Raw genomic sequence first — 23,499 nt, forward strand, 5'->3', positions numbered from 1 at the left:
CTCCCCTGGATGTGTGCGGGACCCTCGTGCTTCCTCTCGAGTGGAGACGGGTATGTCGGGGAACTTCTTGAGTTGCAGCAAGGGTGTGAAGGACCCTTTGGAAGTTCCAGTGGTTAGATGTGATTAGCCTCGAGAAGCCTCAGCGGAAATGGGCCTCATCTCGCCTGGAGGGCAAAACCTCCTGGATTTTCTCGAGTTGCGGCAGGTGCTCTCGACTTACGACGGGGACCTCAGGGACCCGCTCTGGTGGCCTCAGGAAAGGCCAGTCCCCATGCGAGTTCCTCGGGGGCCTCTCGGGATTCCTCTCCCGTCGATGCCGGGGCCTAAGACCTTGTGTGGAGTCGTGGCCGGAACCTGAGTATTCCTCTCCAGTGCTGACATGGATCTTGGGGTACTTCTGGAGTCTCCCCAGGGAGTCAGTCCTCGTCTCGAATGCGGGCATGCACTTGCGCTTTCCTCCAGAGCGGTAGCAGCAGTGTCACGCAGTCCGCCGCGTGGATCAAAGGATCTATGGTTTTCCCTCGAGTCTTTCCCACGAGGCTTTCCCACGAGGCTTTCCCACTCGGCTGTCCCACGTGCACACGTGGTGGGAGTCGATCCTCGGCTTGAACGTCAAGGCAGTGCAGGGAAAACAGGTTCCTCTGGAATGGACTGACACATGTGGGGGACTCTTGGAATGGTGGCACGACCCTGGAGTTCCTCTCGCCTTTCCTGTGGAGAGTGCCTCTTCTTGAGATGCGACGGGAACGCCGTGAATTCTTTCCCTACGCAAGGATCCCTCATCTCGAGCTAGGAGGCGGAAACGGGGCTCCCCTGGATGTGTGCGGGACCCCACGTGCTTCCACTCGAGTGGAGACGGGTATGTCGGGGAACTTCTTGAGTTGCAGCAAGGGTGTGAAGGACCCTTTGGAAGTTCCAGTGGTTAGATGTGATTAGCCTCGAGAAGCCTCAGCGGAAATGGGCCTCATGTCGCCTGGAGGGCAAAACCTCCTGGATTTTCTCGAGTTGCGGCAGGTGCTCTCGACTTACGACGGCGACCTCAGGGACCCGCTCTGGTGGCCTCAGGAAAGGCCAGTCCCCATGCAAGTTCCTCGGGGGCCTCTCGGGAATCCTCTCCCGTCGATGCCGGGGCCTAAGACCTTGTGTGGAGTCGGGGCCGGAACCTGAGGATTCCTCTCCAGTGCTGACATGGATCTTGGGGTACTTCTGGAGTCTCCCCAGGGGAGTCAGTCCACGTCTCAAATGCGGGCATGCACTTGCGCTTTCCTCCAGAGCGGTAGCAGCAGTGTCACGCAGTCCGCCGCGTGGATCATAGGATCTATGGTTTTCCCTCGAGTGTTTCCCACGAGGCTTTCCCACGAGGCTTACCCACAGGGCTGTACCCCATGCACACGTGGTGGGACTCGATCCTCGGCTTGAACGTCAAGGCAGTGCCGGGAAAACTGGGTCCTCTGGAATGGACTGACACATCTGGGGGTCTCTTGGAATGGTGCCACGACCCTGGAGTTCCTCTCGCCTTTCCTGTGGAGAGCGCCTCCTCTTGAGATGCGACGGGAACGCCGGGAATTCTTTCCCTACGAAACAGGGAAAGGATCCCTCATCTCGAGCTAGGAGGCGGAAACGGGGCTCCCCTGGATGTGTGCGGGACCCCACGTGCTTCCTCTCGAGTGGAGACGGGTATGTCGGGGAACTTCTTGAGTTGCAGCAAGGGTGTGAAGGACCCTTTGGAAGTTCCAGTGGTTAGACGTGATTAGCCTCGAGAAGCCTCAGCGGAAATGGGCCTCATGTCGCCTGGAGGGCAAAACCTCCTGGATTTTCTCGAGTTGCGGCAGGTGCTCTCGACTTACGACGGCGACCTCAGGGACCCGCTCTGGTGGCCTCAGGAAAGGCCAGTCCCCATGCAAGTTCCTCGGGGGCCTCTCGGGAATCCTCCCCCTTCGATGCCGGGGCCTAAGACCTTGTGTGGAGTCGGGGCCGGAACCTGAGGATTCCTCTCCAGTGATGACATGGATCTTGGGGTACTTCTGGAGTCTCCCCAGGGGAGTCAGTCCACGTCTCAAATGCGGGCATGCACTTGCGCTTTCCTCCAGAGCGGTAGCAGCAGTGTCACGCAGTCCGCCGCGTGGATCAAAGGATCTATGGTTTTCCCTCGAGTGTTTCCCACGAGGCTTTCCCACGAGGCTTACCCACAGGGCTGTACCCCATGCACACGTGGTGGGACTCGATCCTCGGCTTGAACGTCAAGGCAGTGCCGGGAAAACTGGGTCCTCTGGAATGGACTGACACATCTGGGGGTCTCTTGGAATGGTGCCACGACCCTGGAGTTCCTCTCGCCTTTCCTGTGGAGAGCGCCTCCTCTTGAGATGCGACGGGAACGCCGGGAATTCTTTCCCTACGAAACAGGGAAAGGATCCCTCATCTCGAGCTAGGAGGCAGAAACGGGGCTCCCCTGGATGTGTGCGGGAACCCACGTGCTTCCTCTCGAGTGGAGACGGGTATGTCGCGGAACTTTTTGAGTTGCAGTAAGGGTGTGAAGGACCCTTTGGAAGTTCCAGTGGTTAGATGTGATTAGCCTCGAGAAGTCTCAGAGGAAATGTGCCTCATCTCGCCTGGAGGGCAAAACCTGCTGGATTTTCTCGAGTTGCGGCAGGTGCTCTCGACTTACGACGGGGACCTCAGGGACCCGCTCTGGTGGTCTCAGGAAAGGCCAGTCCCCATGCGAGTTCCTCGGGGGCCTCTCGGGATTCCTCTCCCGTCGATGCCGGGGCCTAAGACCTTGTGTGGAGTCGGGGCCGGAACCTGAGGATTCCTCTCCAGGGCTGACATGGATCTTTGGGTAATTCTGGAGTCTCCCCAGGGGAGTCAGTCCTCGTCTCGAATGCGGGCATGCACTTGCGCTTTCCTCCAGAGCGGTAGCAGCAGTGTCACGCAGTCCGCCGCGTGGATCAAAGGATCTATGGTTTTCCCTCGAGTCTTTCCCACGAGGCTTTCCCACAGGGCTGTCCCACGTGCACACGTGGTGGGAGTCGATCCTCGGCTTGAACGTCAAGGCAGTGCAGGGAAAACAGGTTCCTCTGGAATGGACTGACACATCTGGGGGTCTCTTGGAATGGTGGCACGACCCTGGAGTTCCTCTCCCCTTTCCTGTGGAGAGCGCCTACTCTTGAGATGCGACGGAAACGCCGGGAATTCTTTCCCTACGAAAGAGAGAAAGGATCCCTCATCTCGAGCTAGGAGGCTGAAACGGGGCTCCCCTGGATGTGTGCGGGACCCTCGTGCTTCCTCTCGAGTGGAGACGGGTATGTCGGGGAACTTCTTGAGTTGCAGCAAGGGTGTGAAGGACCCTTTGGAAGTTTCAGTGGTTAGATGTGATTAGCCTCGAGGAGCCTCAGCGGAAATGGGCCTCATCTCGCCTGGAGGGCAAAACCTCCTGGATTTTCTCGAGTTGCGGCAGGTGCTCTCGACTTACGACGGGGACCTCAGGGACCCGCTCTGGTGGCCTCAGGAAAGGCCAGTCTCCATGCGAGTTCCTCGGGGGCCTCTCGGGATTCCTCTCCCGTCGATGCCGGGGCCTAAGACCTTGTGTGGAGTCGGGGCCGGAACCTGAGGATTCCTCTCCAGTGCTGACATGGATCTTGGGGTACTTCTGGAGTCTCCCCAGGGGAGTCAGTCCTCGTCTCGAATGCGGGCATGCACTTGCGCTTTCCTCCAGAGCGGTAGCAGCAGTGTCACGCAGTCCGCCGCGTGGATCAAAGGATCTATGGTTTTCCCTCGAGTCTTTCCCACGAGGCTTTCCCACGAGGCTTTGCCACTCGGCTGTCCCACGTGCACACGTGGTGGGAGTCGATCCTTGGCTTGAACGTCAAGGCAGTGCAGGGAAAACAGGTTCCTCTGGAATGGACTGACACATCTGGGGGACTCTTGGAATGGTGGCACGACCCTGGAGTTCCTCTCGCCTTTCCTGTGGAGAGCGCCTCCTCTTGAGATGCGACGGGAACGCCGGGAATTCTTTCCCTACGAAACAGGGAAAGGATCCCTCATCTCGAGCTAGGAGGCGGAAACGGGGCTCCCCTGGATGTGTGCGGGAACCCACGTGCTTCCTCTCGAGTGGAGACGGGTATGTCGGGGAATTTCTTGAGTTGCAGCAATGGTGTGAAGGACCCTTTGGAAGTTCTAGTGGTTAGATGTGATTGGCCTCGAGAAGCCTCAGCGGAAATGGGCCTCATCTCGCCTGAAGGGCAAAACCTCCTGGATTTTCTCGAGTTGCGGCAGGTGCTCTCGACTTACGACGGGACCTCAGGGAACCGCTAAGGTGGCCTCAGGAAAGGCCAGTCCCCATGCGAGTTCCTCGGGGGCCTCTCGGGATTCCTCTCCCGTTGATGCCGGGGCCTAAGACCTTGTGTGGAGTCGGGGCTGGAACCTGAGGATTCCTCTCCAGTGCTGACATGGATCTTGGGGTACTTCTGGAGTCTCCCCAGGGGAGTCAGTCCTCGTCTCGAATGCGGGCATGCATTGCGCTTTCCTCCAGAGCGGTAGCAGCAGTGTCACGCAGTCCGCCGCGTGGATCAAAGGATCTATGGTTTTCCCTCGAGTCTTTCCCACGAGGCTTTCCCACGAGGCTTTCCCACAGGGCTGTCCCAAGTGCACACGTGGTGGGAGTCGATCCTCGGCTTGAACGTCAAGGCAGTGCAGGGAAAACAGGTTCCTCTGGAATGGACTGACACATCTGGGGGACTCTTGGAATGGTGGCACGACCCTGGAGTTCCTCTCGCCTTTCCTGTGGAGAGCGCCTCCTCTTGAGATGCGACGGGAACGCCGGGAAATCTTTCCCTACGAAACAGGGAAAGGATCCCTCATCTCGAGCTAGGAGGCGGAAACGGGGCTCCCCTGGATGTGTACGGGACCCACGTGCTTCCTCTCGAGTGGAGACGGGTATGTCGGGGAACTTCTTGAGTTGCAGCAAGGGTGTGAAGGACCCTTTGGAAGTTCCAGTGGTTAGATGTGATTGGCCTCGAGAAGCCTCAGCGGAAATGGGCCTCATCTCGCCTGGAGGGCAAAACCTCCTGGATTTTCTCGAGTTGCGGCAGGTGCTCTCGACTTACGACGGGGACCTCAGGGACCCGCTCTGGTGGCCTCAGGAAAGGCCAGTCCCCATGCGAGTTCCTCGGGGGCCTGTCGGGATTCCTCTCCCGTCGATGCCGGGGCCTAAGACCTTGTGTGGAGTCGGGGCCGGAACCTGAGGATTCCTCTCCAGTGCTGACATGGATCTTGGGGTACTTCTGGAGTCTCCCCAGGGGAGTCAGTCCTCGTCTCGAATGCGGGCATGCACTTGGGCTTTCCTTCAGAACGGTAGCAGCAGTGTCACGCAGTCCGCCGCGTGGATCAAAGGATCTATGGTTTTCCCTCGAGTCTTTCCCACGAGGCTTTCCCACGAGGCTTTCCCACAGGGCTGTCCCACGTGCACACGTGGTGGGAGTCGATCCTCGGCTTGAACGTCAAGGCAGTGCAGGGAAAACAGGTTCCTCTGGAATGGACTGACACATCTGGGGGACTCTTGGAATGGTGGCACGACCCTGGAGTTCCTCTCGCCTTTCCTGTGGAGAGCGCCTCCTCTTGAGATGCGACGGGAACGCCGGGAATTCTTTCCCTACGAAACAGGGAAAGGATCCCTCATCTTGAACTAGGAGGCGGAAACGGGGATTCCCTGGATGTGTGCGGGACCCCCTTGCTTCCTCTCGAGTGGAGACGGGTATGTCGGGGAACTTCTTGAGTTGCAGCAAAGGTGTGAAGGACCCTTTGGAAGTTCCAGTGGTTAGATGTGATTAGCCTCAAGAAGCCTCAGTGGAAATGGGCCTCATCTCGCGTGGAGAGCAAAACCTCCTGGATTTTCTCGAGTTGCGGCAGGTGCTCTCGACTTACGACGGGGACCTCGGGGAACCGCTCTGGTGGCCTCAGGAAAGGCGAGTCCCCATGCGATTTCCTCGGGGGCCTCTCGGGATTCCTCTCCGGTCGATGCCGGGGCCTAAGACCTTGTGTGGAGTCGGGGCCGGAACCTGAGGATTCCTCTCCAGTGCTGACATGGATCTTGGGGGTCTTCTGGAGTCTCCCCAGGAGAGTCAGTCCTCGTCTCGAATGCGGGCATGCACTTGCGCTTTCCCCCAGAGCGGTAGCAGCAGTGTCACGCAGTCCGCCGCGTGGATCAAAGGATCTATGGTTTTCCCTCGAGTCTTTCCCACGAGGCTTTCCCACAGGGCTGTCCCATGTGCACACGTGGTGGGAGTCGATCCTCGGCTTGAACGTCAAGGCAGTGCAGGGAAAACAGGTTCCTCTGAAATGGACTGACACATCTGGGGGCTCTTGGAATGGTGGCACGGCCTTGGAGTTCCTCTCGCCTTTTCTGTGGAGAGCGCTTCATCTTGAGATGCGACGGGAACGCCGGGAATTCTTTCCCTACGAAACAGGGAAAGGATCCCTCATCTCGAGCTATTAGGTGGAAACGGGGCTCCCTTGGATGTGTGCGGGACCCTCATGCTTCCTCTGGAGTGGAGATGGGTATGTCGGGGAACTTCTTGAGTTGCAGCAAGGGTGTGAAGGACCCTTTGGAAGTTCCAGTGGTTAGATGTGATTAGCCTCGAGAAGCCTCAGCGGAAATGGGCCTCATGTCGCCTGGAGGGCAAAACCTCCTGGATTTTCTCGAGTTGCGGCAGGTGCTCTCGACTTACGACGGGGACCTCGGGGACCAGCTCTGGTGGCCTCAGGAAAGGCCAGTCCCCATGCGAGTTCTTCTGGGGCCTCTCGGGATTCCTCTCCCGTCGATGCCGGGGCCTAAGACCTTGAGTTGTGTCGGGGCCGGAACCTGAGGATTCCTCTCCAGTGCTGACATGGATCTTGGGGTACTTCTGGAGTCTCCCCAGGGGAGTCAGTCCTCGTCTCGAATGCGGGCATGCACTTGCGCTTTCCTCCAGAGCGGTAGCAGCAGTGTCACGCAGTCCGCCGCGTGGATCAAAGGATCTATGGTTTTCCCTCGAGTCTTTCCCACGAGGATTTCCCACGAGGCTTTCCCACAGGGCTGTCCCACGTGCACACGTGGTGGGAGTCGATCCTCGGCTTGAACGTCAAGGCAGTGCAGGGAAAACAGGTTCCTCTGGAATGGACTGACACATCTGGGGGACTCTTGGAATGGTGGCACGACCCCGGAGTTCCTCTCGCCTTTCCTGTGGAGAGCGCCTCCTCTTGAGATGCGACGGGACCGCCGGGAATTCTTTCCCTACGGAACAGGGAAAGTTTCCCTCATCTCGTGCTAGGAGGCGGAAACGGGGCTCCCCTGGATGTGTGCGGGACCCTCGTGCTCCTCTCGAGTGGAGACGGGTATGTTGGGGAACTTCTTGAGTTGCAGCAAGGGTGTGAAGGACCCTTTGGAAGTTTCAGTGGTTAGATGTGATTAGCCTCGAGAAGCCTCAGCGGAAATGGGCCTCATCTCGCCTGGAGGGCAGTACCTCCTGGATTTTCTCGATTTGGGGCAGGTGCTCTCGACTTTCGACGGGTACCTCGGGACCCGCTCTAGTGGCCTCAGGAAAGGCCAGTCCCCATGCGAGTTCCTCTGGGGCCTCTCGGGATTCCTCTCCCGTCGATGCCGGGGCCTAAGACCTTGTGTGGAGTCGGGGCCGGAACCTGAGGATTCCTCTCCAGTGCTGACATGGATCTTGGGGTACTTCTGGAGTCTCCCCAGGGGAGTCAGTCCTCGTCTCGAATGCGGGCATGCACTTGCGCTTTCCCCCAGAGCGGTAGCAGCAGTGTCACGCAGTCCGCCACGTGGATCAAAGGATCTATGGTTTTCCCTCGAGTCTTTCCCATGAGTCTTTCCCACGAGGCTTTCCCACAGGGCTGTCCCACGTGCACACGTGGTGGGAGTCGATCCTCGGCTTGAACGTCAAGGCAGTGCAGGGAAAACAGGTTCCTCTGGAATGGACTGACACATCTGGGGGACTCTTGGAATGGTGACACGACCCTGGAGTTCCTCTCGCCTTTCCTGTGGAGAGCGCCTCCTTTTGAGATGCGACGGGAACGCCGGGAATTCTTTCCCTACGAAACAGGGAAAGGATCCCTCATCTCGATCAAGGAGGCGGAAACGGGGCTCCCCTGGATGTGTGCGGCACCCTCGTCCTTCCTCTCGAGTGGAGACGGGTATGTCGGGGAACTTCTTGAGTTGCAGCAAGGGTGTGAAGGACCCTTTGGAATTTCCAGTGGTTAGATGTGATTAGCCTCGAGAAGCCTCAGAGGAAATGGGCCTCATCTCGCCTGGAGGGCAAAACCTCCTGGATTTTCTCGAGTTGCGGCAGGTGCTCTCGACTTACGACGGAGACCTCAGGGACCCGCTCTGGTGGCCTCAGGAAAGGCCAGTCCCCATGCGAGTTCCTCGGGGGCCTCTCGGGATTCCTCTCCCGTCGATGCCGGGGCCTAAGACCTTGTGTGGAGTCGGGGCCGGAACCTGAGGATTCCTCTCCAGTGCTGACATGGATCTTGGGGTACTTCTGGAGTCTCCCCAGGGGAGTCAGTCCTCGTCTCGAATGCGGGCATGCACTTGCGCTTTCCTCCAGAGCGGTAGCAGCAGTGTCACGCAGTCCGCCGCGTGGATCAACGGATCTATGGTTTTCCCTCGAGTCTTTCCCACGAGGCTTTCCCACGAGGTTTTCCCACAGGGCTGTCCCACGTGCACACGTTGTGGGAGTCGATCCTCGGCTTGAACGTCAAGGCAGTGCAGGGAAAACAGATTCCTTAGTAATGGACTGACACATCTGGGGGTCTCTTGGAATGCTGGCACGACCCTGGAGTTCCTCTCCCCTTTCCTGTGGAGAGCGCCTCCTCTTGAGATGCGACGGGAACGCCGGGAATTCTTTCCCTACGAAACAGGGAAAGGATCCCTCATTTCGAGCTAGGAGGCGGAAACGGGGCTCCCCTGGATGTGTGCGGGACCCCACGTGATTCCTCTCGAGTGGAGACGGGTATGTCGGGGAACTTCTCGAGTTGCAGCAATGGTGTGAAGGACCCTTTGGAAGTTCCAGTGGTTAGATATGATTAGCCTCAAGAAGCCTCAGCGGAAATGAGCCTCATCTCGCCTGGAGGGCAAAACCTCGTTGATTTTCTCGAGTTGCGGCAGGTGCTCTCGACTTACGACGGGGACCTCAGGGACCCCCTCTGGTGGCCTCAGGAAAGGCCAGTCCCCATGCGAGTTCCTCGGGGGCCTCTCGGGATTCCTCTCCCGTCGATGCCGGGGCTTAAAACCTTGTGTGGAGTCGGGGCCGGAACCTGAGGATTCCTCTCCAGTGCTGACATGGATCTTGGGGTACTTCTGGAGTCTCCCCAGGGGAGTCAGTCCTCGTCTCGAATGCGGGCATGCACTTGCGCTTTCCTCCAGAGCGGTAGCAGCAGTGTCACGCAGTCCGCCGCGTGGATCAAAGGATCTATGGTTTTCCCTCGAGTCTTTCCCACGAGGCTTTCCCACGAGGCTTTTCCACAGGGCTGTCCCACGTGAACACGTGGTGGGAGTCGATCCTCGGCTTGAACGTCAAGGCAGTACAGGGAAAAGAGGTTCCTCTGGAATAGACTGACACATCTGGGGTCTCTTGGAATGGTGGCACGACCCTGGAGTTCCTCTCGCCTTTCTTTGGAGAGCGCCTCCTCTTGAGATGCGACGGGAACGCCGGGAATTCTTTCCCTACGAAACAGGGAAAGGATCCCTCATTTCGAGCTACGAGGCGGAAACGGGGCTCCTCTGGATGTGTGCGGGACCCTCGTGCTTCCTCTCGAGTGGATACGGGTATGTCGGGGAACTTCTTGAGTTGCAGAAAGGGTGTGAAAGACCCTTTGGAAGTTCCAGTGGTTAGATGTGATTAGCCTCGAGAAGCCTCAGTGGAAATGGGCCTCATCTCGCCTGGAGGGCAAAACCTCCTGGATTTTCTCGAGTTGCGGCAGGTGCTCTCGACTTACGACGGGGACATCATGGACCCGCTCTGGTGGCCTCAGGAAAGGCCAGTCCCCATGCCAGTTCCTCGGGGGCGTCTCGGGATTCCTCTCCCGTCGATGCTGGGGCCTAAGACCTTGGGTGGAGTCGGGGCCGGAACCTGAGGATTCCTCTCTAGTGCTGACATGGATCTTGGGGTACTTCTGGAGTCTCCCCAGGGGAGTCAGTCCTCGTCTCGAATGCGGGCATGCACTTGCGCTTTCCTCCAGAGCGGTAGCAGCAGTGTCACGCAGTCCGCCGCGTGGATCAAAGGATCTATGGTTTTCCCTCGAGTCTTTCCCACGAGGCTGTCCCACGAGGCTTTCCCACAGGGCTGTCCCACGTGCACACGTGGTGGGAGTCGATCCTCGGCTTGAACGTCAAGGCAGTTCAGGGAAATCAGGTTCCTCTGGAATGGACTGACACATCTGGGGGACTCTTGGCATGGTGGCACGACCCTGGAGTTCCTCTCGCCTTTCCTGTGGAGAGCGCCTCCTCTTGAGATGCGAAGGGAACGCCGGGAATTCTTTCCCTACGAAACAGGGATAGGATCCCTCATCTGGAACTAGGAGGCGGAAACGGGGCTCCCCTGGATGTGTGCGGCACCCCACGGGCTTCCTCTCGAGTGGAGACGGGTATGTCGCGGAACTGCTTGAGTTGCAGCAAGGGTGTGAAGGACCCTTTGGAAGTTCCAGTGGTGAGATGTGATTAGCCTTGAGAAGCCTCAGCGGAAATGGGCCTCATCTCGCCTGGAGGGCAAAACCTCACGGATTTTCTCGAGCTGCGGCAGGTGCTCTGGACTTACGACGCGACCTCAGGGACCCGCTCTGGTGGCCTCAGGAAAGGCCAGTCCCCATGCGAGTTCCTCGCGGGCCTCTCGGGATTCCTCTCCCGTCGATGCCGGGGCCTAAGACCTTGTGTGGATTCGGGGCCGTAACCTGAGGATTCCTCTCCAGTGCTGACATGGATCTTGGGGTACTTCTGGAGTCTCCCCAGGGGAGTCAGTCCTCGTCTCGAATGCGGGCATGCACTTGCGCTTTCCTCCAGAGCGGTAGCAGCAGTGTCACGCAGTCCGCCGCGTGGATCAAAGGATCTATGGTTTTCCCTCGAGTCTTTCCCACGAGGCTTTCCCACAGGGCTGTCCCACGTGCACACGTGGTGGGAGTCGATCCTCGGCTTGAACGTCAAGGCAGTGCAGGGAAAACAGGTTCCTCTGGAATGGACTGACACATCTGGGGGTCTCTTGGAATGGTGGCACGACCCAGGAGTTCCTCTCCCCTTTCCTGTGGAGAGCGCCTCCTCTTGAGATGCGACGGAAACGCCGGGAATTCTTTCCCTACGAAAGAGAGAAAGGATCCCTCATCTCGAGCTAGGAGGCTGAAACGGGGCTCCCCTGGATGTGTGCGGGACCCTCGTGCTTCCTCTCGAGTGGAGACGGGTATGTCGGGGAACTTCTTGAGTTGCAGCAAGGGTGTGAAGGACCCTTTGGAAGTTCCAGTGGTTAGATGTGATTAGCCTCGAGAAGCCTCAGCGGAAATGGGCCTCATCTCGCCTGGAGGGCAAAACCTCCTGGATTTTCTCGAGTTGCGGCAGGTGCTCTCGACTTACGACGGGGACCTCAGGGACCCGCTCTGGTGGCCTCAGGAAAGGCCAGTCCCCATGCGAGTTCCTCGGGGGCCTCTCGGGATTCCTCTCCCGTCGATGCCGGGGCCTAAGACCTTGTGTGGAGTCGTGGCCGGAACCTGAGTATTCCTCTCCAGTGCTGACATGGATCTTGGGGTACTTCTGGAGTCTCCCCAGGGAGTCAGTCCTCGTCTCGAATGCGGGCATGCACTTGCGCTTTCCTCCAGAGCGGTAGCAGCAGTGTCACGCAGTCCGCCGCGTGGATCAAAGGATCTATGGTTTTCCCTCGAGTCTTTCCCACGAGGCTTTCCCACGAGGCTTTCCCACTCGGCTGTCCCACGTGCACACGTGGTGGGAGTCGATCCTCGGCTTGAACGTCAAGGCAGTGCAGGGAAAACAGGTTCCTCTGGAATGGACTGACACATGTGGGGGACTCTTGGAATGGTGGCACGACCCTGGAGTTCCTCTCGCCTTTCCTGTGGAGAGTGCCTCTTCTTGAGATGCGACGGGAACGCCGTGAATTCTTTCCCTACGAAAGGATCCCTCATCTCGAGCTAGGAGGCGGAAACGGGGCTCCCCTGGATGTGTGCGGGACCCCACGTGCTTCCACTCGAGTGGAGACGGGTATGTCGGGGAACTTCTTGAGTTGCAGCAAGGGTGTGAAGGACCCTTTGGAAGTTCCAGTGGTTAGATGTGATTAGCCTCGAGAAGCCTCAGCGGAAATGGGCCTCATGTCGCCTGGAGGGCAAAACCTCCTGGATTTTCTCGAGTTGCGGCAGGTGCTCTCGACTTACGACGGCGACCTCAGGGACCCGCTCTGGTGGCCTCAGGAAAGGCCAGTCCCCATGCAAGTTCCTCGGGGGCCTCTCGGGAATCCTCTCCCGTCGATGCCGGGGCCTAAGACCTTGTGTGGAGTCGGGGCCGGAACCTGAGGATTCCTCTCCAGTGCTGACATGGATCTTGGGGTACTTCTGGAGTCTCCCCAGGGGAGTCAGTCCACGTCTCAAATGCGGGCATGCACTTGCGCTTTCCTCCAGAGCGGTAGCAGCAGTGTCACGCAGTCCGCCGCGTGGATCAAAGGATCTATGGTTTTCCCTCGAGTGTTTCCCACGAGGCTTTCCCACGAGGCTTACCCACAGGGCTGTACCCCATGCACACGTGGTGGGACTCGATCCTCGGCTTGAACGTCAAGGCAGTGCCGGGAAAACTGGGTCCTCTGGAATGGACTGACACATCTGGGGGTCTCTTGGAATGGTGCCACGACCCTGGAGTTCCTCTCGCCTTTCCTGTGGAGAGCGCCTCCTCTTGAGATGCGACGGGAACGCCGGGAATTCTTTCCCTACGAAACAGGGAAAGGATCCCTCATCTCGAGCTAGGAGGCGGAAACGGGGCTCCCCTGGATGTGTGCGGGACCCCACGTGCTTCCTCTCGAGTGGAGACGGGTATGTCGGGGAACTTCTTGAGTTGCAGCAAGGGTGTGAAGGACCCTTTGGAAGTTCCAGTGGTTAGACGTGATTAGCCTCGAGAAGCCTCAGCGGAAATGGGCCTCATGTCGCCTGGAGGGCAAAACCTCCTGGATTTTCTCGAGTTGCGGCAGGTGCTCTCGACTTACGACGGCGACCTCAGGGACCCGCTCTGGTGGCCTCAGGAAAGGCCAGTCCCCATGCAAGTTCCTCGGGGGCCTCTCGGGAATCCTCCCCCTTCGATGCCGGGGCCTAAGACCTTGTGTGGAGTCGGGGCCGGAACCTGAGGATTCCTCTCCAGTGCTGACATGGATCTTGGGGTACTTCTGGAGTCTCCCCAGGGGAGTCAGTCCACGTCTCAAATGCGGGCATGCACTTGCGCTTTCCTCCAGAGCGGTAGCAGCAGTGTCACGCAGTCCGCCGCGTGGATCAAAGGATCTATGGTTTTCCCTCGAGTGTTTCCCACGAGGCTTTCCCACGAGGCTTACCCACAGGGCTGTACCCCATGCACACGTGGTGGGACTCGATCCTCGGCTTGAACGTCAAGGCAGTGCCGGGAAAACTGGGTCCTCTGGAATGGACTGACACATCTGGGGGTCTCTTGGAATGGTGCCACGACCCTGGAGTTCCTCTCGCCTTTCCTGTGGAGAGCGCCTCCTCTTGAGATGCGACGGGAACGCCGGGAATTCTTTCCCTACGAAACAGGGAAAGGATCCCTCATCTCGAGCTAGGAGGCGGAAACGGGGCTCCCCTGGATGTGTGCGGGAACCCACGTGCTTCCTCTCGAGTGGAGACGGGTATGTCGCGGAACTTTTTGAGTTGCAGTAAGGGTGTGAAGGACCCTTTGGAAGTTCCAGTGGTTAGATGTGATTAGCCTCGAGAAGTCTCAGAGGAAATGTGCCTCATCTCGCCTGGAGGGCAAAACCTGCTGGATTTTCTCGAGTTGCGGCAGGTGCTCTCGACTTACGACGGGGACCTCAGGGACCCGCTCTGGTGGTCTCAGGAAAGGCCAGTCCCCATGCGAGTTCCTCGGGGGCCTCTCGGGATTCCTCTCCCGTCGATGCCGGGGCCTAAGACCTTGTGTGGAGTCGGGGCCGGAACCTGAGGATTCCTCTCCAGGGCTGACATGGATCTTTGGGTAATTCTGGAGTCTCCCCAGGGGAGTCAGTCCTCGTCTCGAATGCGGGCATGCACTTGCGCTTTCCTCCAGAGCGGTAGCAGCAGTGTCACGCAGTCCGCCGCGTGGATCAAAGGATCTATGGTTTTCCCTCGAGTCTTTCCCACGAGGCTTTCCCACAGGGCTGTCCCACGTGCACACGTGGTGGGAGTCGATCCTCGGCTTGAACGTCAAGGCAGTGCAGGGAAAACAGGTTCCTCTGGAATGGACTGACACATCTGGGGGTCTCTTGGAATGGTGGCACGACCCTGGAGTTCCTCTCCCCTTTCCTGTGGAGAGCGCCTACTCTTGAGATGCGACGGAAACGCCGGGAATTCTTTCCCTACGAAAGAGAGAAAGGATCCCTCATCTCGAGCTAGGAGGCTGAAACGGGGCTCCCCTGGATGTGTGCGGGACCCTCGTGCTTCCTCTCGAGTGGAGACGGGTATGTCGGGGAACTTCTTGAGTTGCAGCAAGGGTGTGAAGGACCCTTTGGAAGTTTCAGTGGTTAGATGTGATTAGCCTCGAGGAGCCTCAGCGGAAATGGGCCTCATCTCGCCTGGAGGGCAAAACCTCCTGGATTTTCTCGAGTTGCGGCAGGTGCTCTCGACTTACGACGGGGACCTCAGGGACCCGCTCTGGTGGCCTCAGGAAAGGCCAGTCTCCATGCGAGTTCCTCGGGGGCCTCTCGGGATTCCTCTCCCGTCGATGCCGGGGCCTAAGACCTTGTGTGGAGTCGGGGCCGGAACCTGAGGATTCCTCTCCAGTGCTGACATGGATCTTGGGGTACTTCTGGAGTCTCCCCAGGGGAGTCAGTCCTCGTCTCGAATGCGGGCATGCACTTGCGCTTTCCTCCAGAGCGGTAGCAGCAGTGTCACGCAGTCCGCCGCGTGGATCAAAGGATCTATGGTTTTCCCTCGAGTCTTTCCCACGAGGCTTTCCCACGAGGCTTTCCCACTCGGCTGTCCCACGTGCACACGTGGTGGGAGTCGATCCTCGGCTTGAACGTCAATGCAGTGCAGGGAAAACAGGTTCCTCTGGAATGGACTGACACATCTGGGGGTGTCTTGGAATGGTGGCACGACCCTGGAGTTCCTCTCCCCTTTCCTGTGGAGAGCGCCTCCTCTTGAGATGCGACGGGAACGCCGGGAATTCTTTCCCTACGAAACAGGGAAAGGATCCCTCATCTCGAACTAGGAGTCGAAAACGGGGCTCCCCTGGATGTGTGCGGGACCCCACGTGCTTCCTCTCGAGTGGAGACGGGTATGTCGGGGAACTTCTTGAGTTGCAGCAAAGGTGTGAAGGACCCTTTGGAAGTTCCAGTGGTTAGATGTGATTAGCCTCGAGAAGCCTCAGCGGAAATGGGCCTCATCTCGCCTGGAGGGCAAAACCTCCTGGATTTTCTCGAGTTGCGGCAGGTGCTCTCGACTTACGACGGGGACATCATGGACCCGCTCTGGTGGCCTCAGGAAAGGCCAGTCCCCATGCCAGTTCCTCGGGGGCGTCTCGGGATTCCTCTCCCGTCGATGCTGGGGCCTAAGACCTTGTGTGGAGTCGGGGCCGGAACCTGAGGATTCCTCTCTAGTGCTGACATGATTCTTGGGGTACTTCTGGAGTCTCCCCAGGGTAGTCAGTCCTCGTCTCGAATGCGGGCATGCACTTGCGCTTTCCTCCAGAGCGGTAGCAGCAGTGTCACGCAGTCCGCCGCGTGGATCAAAGGATCTATGGTTTTCCCTCGAGTCTTTCCCACGAGGCTGTCCCACGAGGCTTTCCCACAGGGCTGTCCCACGTGCACACGTGGTGGGAGTCGATCCTCGGCTTGAACGTCAAGGCAGTTCAGGGAAATCAGGTTCCTCTGGAATGGACTGACACATCTGGGGGACTCTTGGCATGGTGGCACGACCCTGGAGTTCCTCTCGCCTTTCCTGTGGAGAGCGCCTCCTCTTGAGATGCGAAGGGAACGCCGGGAATTCTTTCCCTACGAAACAGGGATAGGATCCCTCATCTGGAACTAGGAGGCGGAAACGGGGCTCCCCTGGATGTGTGCGGCACCCCACGGGCTTCCTCTAGAGTGGAGACGGGTATGTCGCGGAACTGCTTGAGTTGCAGCAAGGGTGTGAAGGACCCTTTGGAAGTTCCAGTGGTGAGATGTGATTAGCCTTGAGAAGCCTCAGCGGAAATGGGCCTCATCTCGCCTGGAGGGCAAAACCTCACGGATTTTCTCGAGCTGCGGCAGGTGCTCTGGACTTACGAGGCGACCTCAGGACCCGCTCTGGTGGCCTCAGGAAAGGCCAGTCCCCATGCGAGTTCCTCGCGGGCCTCTCGGGATTCCTCTCCCGTCGATGCCGGGGCCTAAGACCTTGTGTGGATTCGGGGCCGAAACCTGAGGATTCCTCTCCAGTGCTGACATGGATCTTGGGGTACTTCTGGAGTCTCCCCAGGGGAGTCAGTCCTCGTCTCGAATGCGGGCATGCACTTGCGCTTTCCTCCAGAGCGGTAGCAGCAGTGTCACGCAGTCCGCCGCGTGGATCAAAGGATCTATGGTTTTCCCTCGAGTCTTTCCCACGAGGCTTTCCCACAGGGCTGTCCCACGTGCACACGTGGTGGGAGTCGATCCTCGGCTTGAACGTCAAGGCAGTGCAGGGAAAACAGGTTCCTCTGGAATGGACTGACACATCTGGGGGTCTCTTGGAATGGTGGCACGACCCAGGAGTTCCTCTCCCCTTTCCTGTGGAGAGCGCCTCCTCTTGAGATGCGACGGAAACGCCGGGAATTCTTTCCCTACGAAAGAGAGAAAGGATCCCTCATCTCGAGCTAGGAGGCTGAAACGGGGCTCCCCTGGATGTGTGCGGGACACTCGTGCTTCCTCTCGAGTGGAGACGGGTATGTCGGGGAACTTCTTGAGTTGCAGCAAGGGTGTGAAGGACCCTTTGGAAGTTCCAGTGGTTAGATGTGATTAGCCTCGAGAAGCCTCAGCGGAAATGGGCCTCATCTCGCCTGGAGGGCAAAACCTCCTGGATTTTCTCGAGTTGCGGCAGGTGCTCTCGACTTAGGACGGGGACCTCAGGGACCCGCTCTGGTGGCCTCAGGAAAGGCCAGTCCCCATGCGAGTTCCTCGGGGGCCTCTCGGGATTCCTCTCCCGTCGATGCCGGGGCCTAAGACCTTGTGTGGAGTCGTGGCCGGAACCTGAGGATTCCTCTCCAGTGCTGACATGGATCTTGGGGTACTTCTGGAGTCTCCCCAGGGAGTCAGTCCTCGTCTCGAATGCGGGCATGCACTTGCGCTTTCCTCCAGAGCGGTAGCAGCAGTGTCACGCAGTCCGCCGCGTGGATCAAAGGATCTATGGTTTTCCCTCGAGTCTTTCCCACGAGGCTTTCCCACGAGGCTTTCCCACTCGGCTGTCCCACGTGCACACGTGGTGGGAGTCGATCCTCGGCTTGAACGTCAAGGCAGTGCAGGGAAAACAGGTTCCTCTGGAATGGACTGACACATGTGGGGGACTCTTGGAATGGTGGCACGACCCTGGAGTTCCTCTCGCCTTTCCTGTGGAGAGTGCCTCTTCTTGAGATGCGACGGGAACGCCGTGAATTCTTTCCCTACGAAACAGGGAAAGGATCCCTCATCTCGAGCTAGGAGGCGGAAACGGGGCTCCCCTGGATGTGTGCGGGACCCCACGTGCTTCCTCTCGAGTGGAGACGGGTATGTCGGGGAAATTCTTGAGTTGCAGCAAGGGTGTGAAGGACCCTTTGGAAGTTCCAGTGGTTAGACGTGATTAGCCTCGAGAAGCCTCAGCGGAAATGGGCCTCATGTCGCCTGGAGGGCAAAACCTCCTGGATTTTCTCGAGTTGCGGCAGGTGCTCTCGACTTACGACGGGGACCTCAGGGACCCGCTCTGGTGGCCTCAGGAAAGGCCAGTCCCCATGCAAGTTCCTCGGGGGCCTCTCGGGAATCCTCTCCCGTCGATGCCGGGGCCTAAGACCTTGTGTGGAGTCGGGGCCGGAACCTGAGGATTCCTCTCCAGTGCTGTCATGGATCTTGGGGTTCTTCTGGAGTCTCCCCAGGGGAGTCAGTCCACGTCTCAAATGCGGGCATGCTCTTGCGCTTTCCTGCAGAGCGGTAGCAGCAGTGTCACGCAGTCCGCCGCGTGGATCAAAGGATCTATGGTTTTCCCTCGAGTGTTTCCCACGAGGCTTTCCCACGAGGCTTACCCACAGGGCTGTACCCCATGCACACGTGGTGGGACTCGATCCTCGGCTTGAACGTCAAGGCAGTGCCGGGAAAACTGGGTCCTCTGGAATGGACTGACACATCTGGGGGTCTCTTGGAATGGTGGCACGACCCTGGAGTTCCTCTCCCCTTTCCTGTGGAGAGCGCCTCCTCTTGAGATGCGACGGGAACGCCGGGAATTCTTTCCCTACGAAAGAGAGAAAGGATCCCTCATCTCGAGCTAGGAGGCTGAAACGGGGCTCCCCTGGATGTGTGCGGGACCCTCGTGCTTCCTCTCGAGTGGAGACGGGTATGTCGGGGAACTTCTTGAGTTGCAGCAAGGGTGTGAAGGACCCTTTGGAAGTTTCAGTGGTTAGATGTGATTAGCCTCGAGGAGCCTCAGCGGAAATGGGCCTCATCTCGCCTGGAGGGCAAAACCTCCTGGATTTTCTCGAGTTGCGGCAGGTGCTCTCGACTTACGACGGGGACCTCAGGGACCCGCTCTGGTGGCCTCAGGAAAGGCCAGTCTCCATGCGAGTTCCTCGGGGGCCTCTAGGGATTCCTCTCCCGTCGATGCCGGGGCCTAAGACCTTGTGTGGAGTCGGGGCCGGAACCTGAGGATTCCTCTCCAGTGCTGACATGGATCTTGGGGTAATTCTGGAGTCTCCCCAGGGGAGTCAGTCCTCGTCTCGAATGCGGGCATGCACTTGCGCTTTCCTCCAGAGCGGTAGCAGCAGTGTCACGCAGTCCGCCGCGTGGATCAAAGGATCTATGGTTTTCCCTCGAGTCTTTCCCACGAGGCTTTCCCACGAGGCTTTCCCACAGGGCTGTCCCACGTGCACACGTGGTGGGAGTCGATCCTCGGCTTGAACGTCAATGCAGTGCAGGGAAAACAGGTTCCTCTGGAATGGACTGACACATCTGGGGGTGTCTTGGAATGGTGGCACGACCCTGGAGTTCCTCTCCCCTTTCCTGTGGAGAGCGCCTCCTCTTGAGATGCGACGGGAACGCCGGGAATTCTTTCCATACGAAACAGGGAAAGGATCCCTCATCTCGAACTAGGAGTCGAAAACGGGGCTCCCCTGGATGTGTGCGGGACCCCACGTGCTTCCTCTCGAGTGGAGACGGGTATGTCGGGGAACTTCTTGAGTTGCAGCAAAGGTGTGAAGGACCCTTTGGAAGTTCCAGTGGTTAGATGTGATTAGCCTCGAGAAGCATCAGCGGAAATGGGCCTCATCTCGCCTGGAGGGCAAAACCTCCTGGATTTTCTCGAGTTGCGGCAGGTGCTCTCGACTTACGACCGGGACCTCAGGGACCCGCTCTGGTGGCCTCAGGAAAGGCCAGTCCCCATTCGAGTTCCTCGGGGGCCTCTCGGGATTCCTCTCCCGTCGATGCTGGGGCCTAAGACCTTGTGTGGAGTCGGGACCGGAACCTGAGGATTCCTCTCCAGTGGTGACATGGATCTTGGGGTACTTCTGGAGTCTCCCCAGGGGAGTCAGTCCTCGACTCGAATGCGGGCATGCACGTGCGCTTTCCTCCAGAGCGGTAGCAGAGTGTCACGCAGTCCGCCGCGTGGATCAAAGGATCTATGGTTTTCCCTCGAGTCTTTCCCACGAGGCTGTCCCAGGAGGCTTTCCCACAGGGCTGTTCCACGTGCACACGTGGTGGGAGTCGATCCTCGGCTTGAACGTCAAGGCAGTGCAGGGAAAACAGGTTCCTCTGGAATGGACTGACACATCTGGGGGACTCTTGGAATGGTGGCACGACCCTGGAGTTCCTCTCGCCTTTCCTGTGGAGAGCGCCTCCTCTTGAGATGCGACGGGAACGCCGGGAATTCTTTCCCTACGAAACAGGGAAAGGATCCCTCATCTCGAGCTAGGAGGCGGAAACGGGGCTCCCCTGGATGTGTACGGGACCCCACGTACTTCCTCTCGAGTGGACACGGGTATGTCGCGAAACTGCTTGAGTTGCAGCAAGGGTGTGAAGGACCCTTTGGAAGTTGCAGCGGTTAGATGTGATTATCCTCGAGAAGCCTCAGCGGAAATGGGCCTCATCTCGCCTGGAGGGCAAAACCTCCTGGATTTTCTCGAGTTGCGGCAGGTGCTCTCGACTTACGACGGGGACCTCAGGGACCCGCTCTGGTGGCCTCAGGAAAGGCCAGTCTCCATGCGAGTTCCTCGGGGGCCTCTCGGGATTCCTCTCCCGTCGATGCCGGGGCCTAAGACCTTGTGTGGAGTCGGGGCCGGAACCTGAGGATTCCTCTCCAGTGCTGACATGGATCTTGGGGTACTTCTGGAGTCTCCCCAGGGGAGTCAGTCCTCGTCTCGAATGCGGGCATGCACTTGCGCTTTCCTCCAGAGCGGTAGCAGCAGTGTCACGCAGTCCGCCGCGTGGATCAAAGGATCTATGGTTTTCCCTCGAGTCTTTCCCACGAGGCTTTTCCACGAGGCTTTCCCACAGGGCTGTCCCACGTGCACACGTTGTGGGAGTCGATCCTCGGCTTGAACGTCAAGGCAGTGCAGGGAAAACAGATTCCTTAGTAATGGACTGACACATCTGGGGGTCTCTTGGAATGCTGGCACGACCCTGGAGTTCCTCTCCCCTTTCCTGTGGAGAGCGCCTCCTCTTGAGATGCGACGGGAACGCCGGGAATTCTTTCCCTACGAAACAGGGAAAGGATCCCTCATTTCGAGCTAGGAGGCGGAAATGGGGCTCCCCTGGATGTGTGCGGGACCCCACGTGATTCCTCTCGAGTGGAGACGGGTATGTCGGGGAACTTCTCGAGTTGCAGCAATGGTGTGAAGGACCCTTTGGAAGTTCCAGTGGTTAGATATGATTAGCCTCGAGAAGCCTCAGCGGAAATGGGCCTCATCTCGCCTGGAGGGCAAAACCTCGTTGATTTTCTCGAGTTGCGGCAGGTGCTCTCGACTTACGACGGGGACCTCAGGGACCCCCTCTGGTGGCCTCAGGAAAGGCCAGTCCCCATGCGAGTTCCTCGGGGGCCTCTCGGGATTCCTCTCCCGTCGATGCCGGGGCTTAAAACCTTGTGTGGAGTCGGGGCCGGAACCTGAGGATTCCTCTCCAGTGCTGACATGGATCTTGGGGTACTTCTGGAGTCTCCCCAGGGGAGTCAGTCCTCGTCTCGAATGCGGGCATGCACTTGCGCTTTCCTCCAGAGCGGTAGCAGCAGTGTCACGCAGTCCGCCGCGTGGATCAAAGGATCTATGGTTTTCCCTCGAGTCTTTCCCACGAGGCTTTCCCACGAGGCTTTTCCACAGGGCTGTCCCACGTGAACACGTGGTGGGAGTCGATCCTCGGCTTGAACGTCAAGGCAGTACAGGGAAAAGAGGTTCCTCTGGAATAGACTGACACATCTGGGGTCTCTTGGAATGGTGGCACGACCCTGGAGTTCCTCTCGCCTTTCTTTGGAGAGCGCCTCCTCTTGAGATGCGACGGGAACGCCGGGAATTCTTTCCCTACGAAACAGGGAAAGGATCCCTCATTTCGAGCTACGAGGCGGAAACGGGGCTCCTCTGGATGTGTGCGGGACCCTCGTGCTTCCTCTCGAGTGGATACGGGTATGTCGGGGAACTTCTTGAGTTGCAGAAAGGGTGTGAAAGACCCTTTGGAAGTTCCAGTGGTTAGATGTGATTAGCCTCGAGAAGCCTCAGCGGAAATGGGCCTCATCTCGCCTGGAGGGCAAAACCTCCTGGATTTTCTCGAGTTGCGGCAGGTGCTCTCGACTTACGACGGGGACATCATGGACCCGCTCTGGTGGCCTCAGGAAAGGCCAGTCCCCATGCCAGTTCCTCGGGGGCGTCTCGGGATTCCTCTCCCGTCGATGCTGGGGCCTAAGACCTTGTGTGGAGTCGGGGCCGGAACCTGAGGATTCCTCTCTAGTGCTGACATGATTCTTGGGGTACTTCTGGAGTCTCCCCAGGGGAGTCAGTCCTCGTCTCGAATGCGGGCATGCACTTGCGCTTTCCTCCAGAGCGGTAGCAGCAGTGTCACGCAGTCCGCCGCGTGGATCAAAGGATCTATGGTTTTCCCTCGAGTCTTTCCCACGAGGCTGTCCCACGAGGCTTTCCCACAGGGCTGTCCCACGTGCACACGTGGTGGGAGTCGATCCTCGGCTTGAACGTCAAGGCAGTTCAGGGAAATCAGGTTCCTCTGGAATGGACTGACACATCTGGGGGACTCTTGGCATGGTGGCACGACCCTGGAGTTCCTCTCGCCTTTCCTGTGGAGAGCGCCTCCTCTTGAGATGCGAAGGGAACGCCGGGAATTCTTTCCCTACGAAACAGGGATAGGATCCCTCATCTGGAACTAGGAGGAGGAAACGGGGCTCCCCTGGATGTGTGCGGCACCCCACGGGCTTCCTCTCGAGTGGAGACGGGTATGTCGCGGAACTGCTTGAGTTGCAGCAAGGGTGTGAAGGACCCTTTGGAAGTTCCAGTGGTGAGATGTGATTAGCCTTGAGAAGCCTCAGCGGAAATGGGCCTCATCTCGCCTGGAGGGCAAAACCTCACGGATTTTCTCGAGCTGCGGCAGGTGCTCTGGACTTACGACGCGACCTCAGGACCCGCTCTGGTGGCCTCAGGAAAGGCCAGTCCCCATGCGAGTTCCTCGCGGGCCTCTCGGGATTCCTCTCCCGTCGATGCCGGGGCCTAAGACCTTGTGTGGATTCGGGGCCGAAACCTGAGGATTCCTCTCCAGTGCTGACATGGATCTTGGGGTACTTCTGGAGTCTCCCCAGGGGAGTCAGTCCTCGTCTCGAATGCGGGCATGCACTTGCGCTTTCCTCCAGAGCGGTAGCAGCAGTGTCACGCAGTCCGCCGCGTGGATCAAAGGATCTATGGTTTTCCCTCGAGTCTTTCCCACGAGGCTTTCCCACAGGGCTGTCCCACGTGCACACGTGGTGGGAGTCGATCCTCGGCTTGAACGTCAAGGCAGTGCAGGGAAAACAGGTTCCTCTGGAATGGACTGACACATCTGGGGGTCTCTTGGAATGGTGGCACGACCCAGGAGTTCCTCTCCCCTTTCCTGTGGA

The sequence above is a fragment of the Ovis canadensis genome, chromosome 20 (assembly GCF_042477335.2).
Source record: "Ovis canadensis isolate MfBH-ARS-UI-01 breed Bighorn chromosome 20, ARS-UI_OviCan_v2, whole genome shotgun sequence".
NCBI lineage: Eukaryota > Metazoa > Chordata > Mammalia > Artiodactyla > Bovidae > Ovis > Ovis canadensis.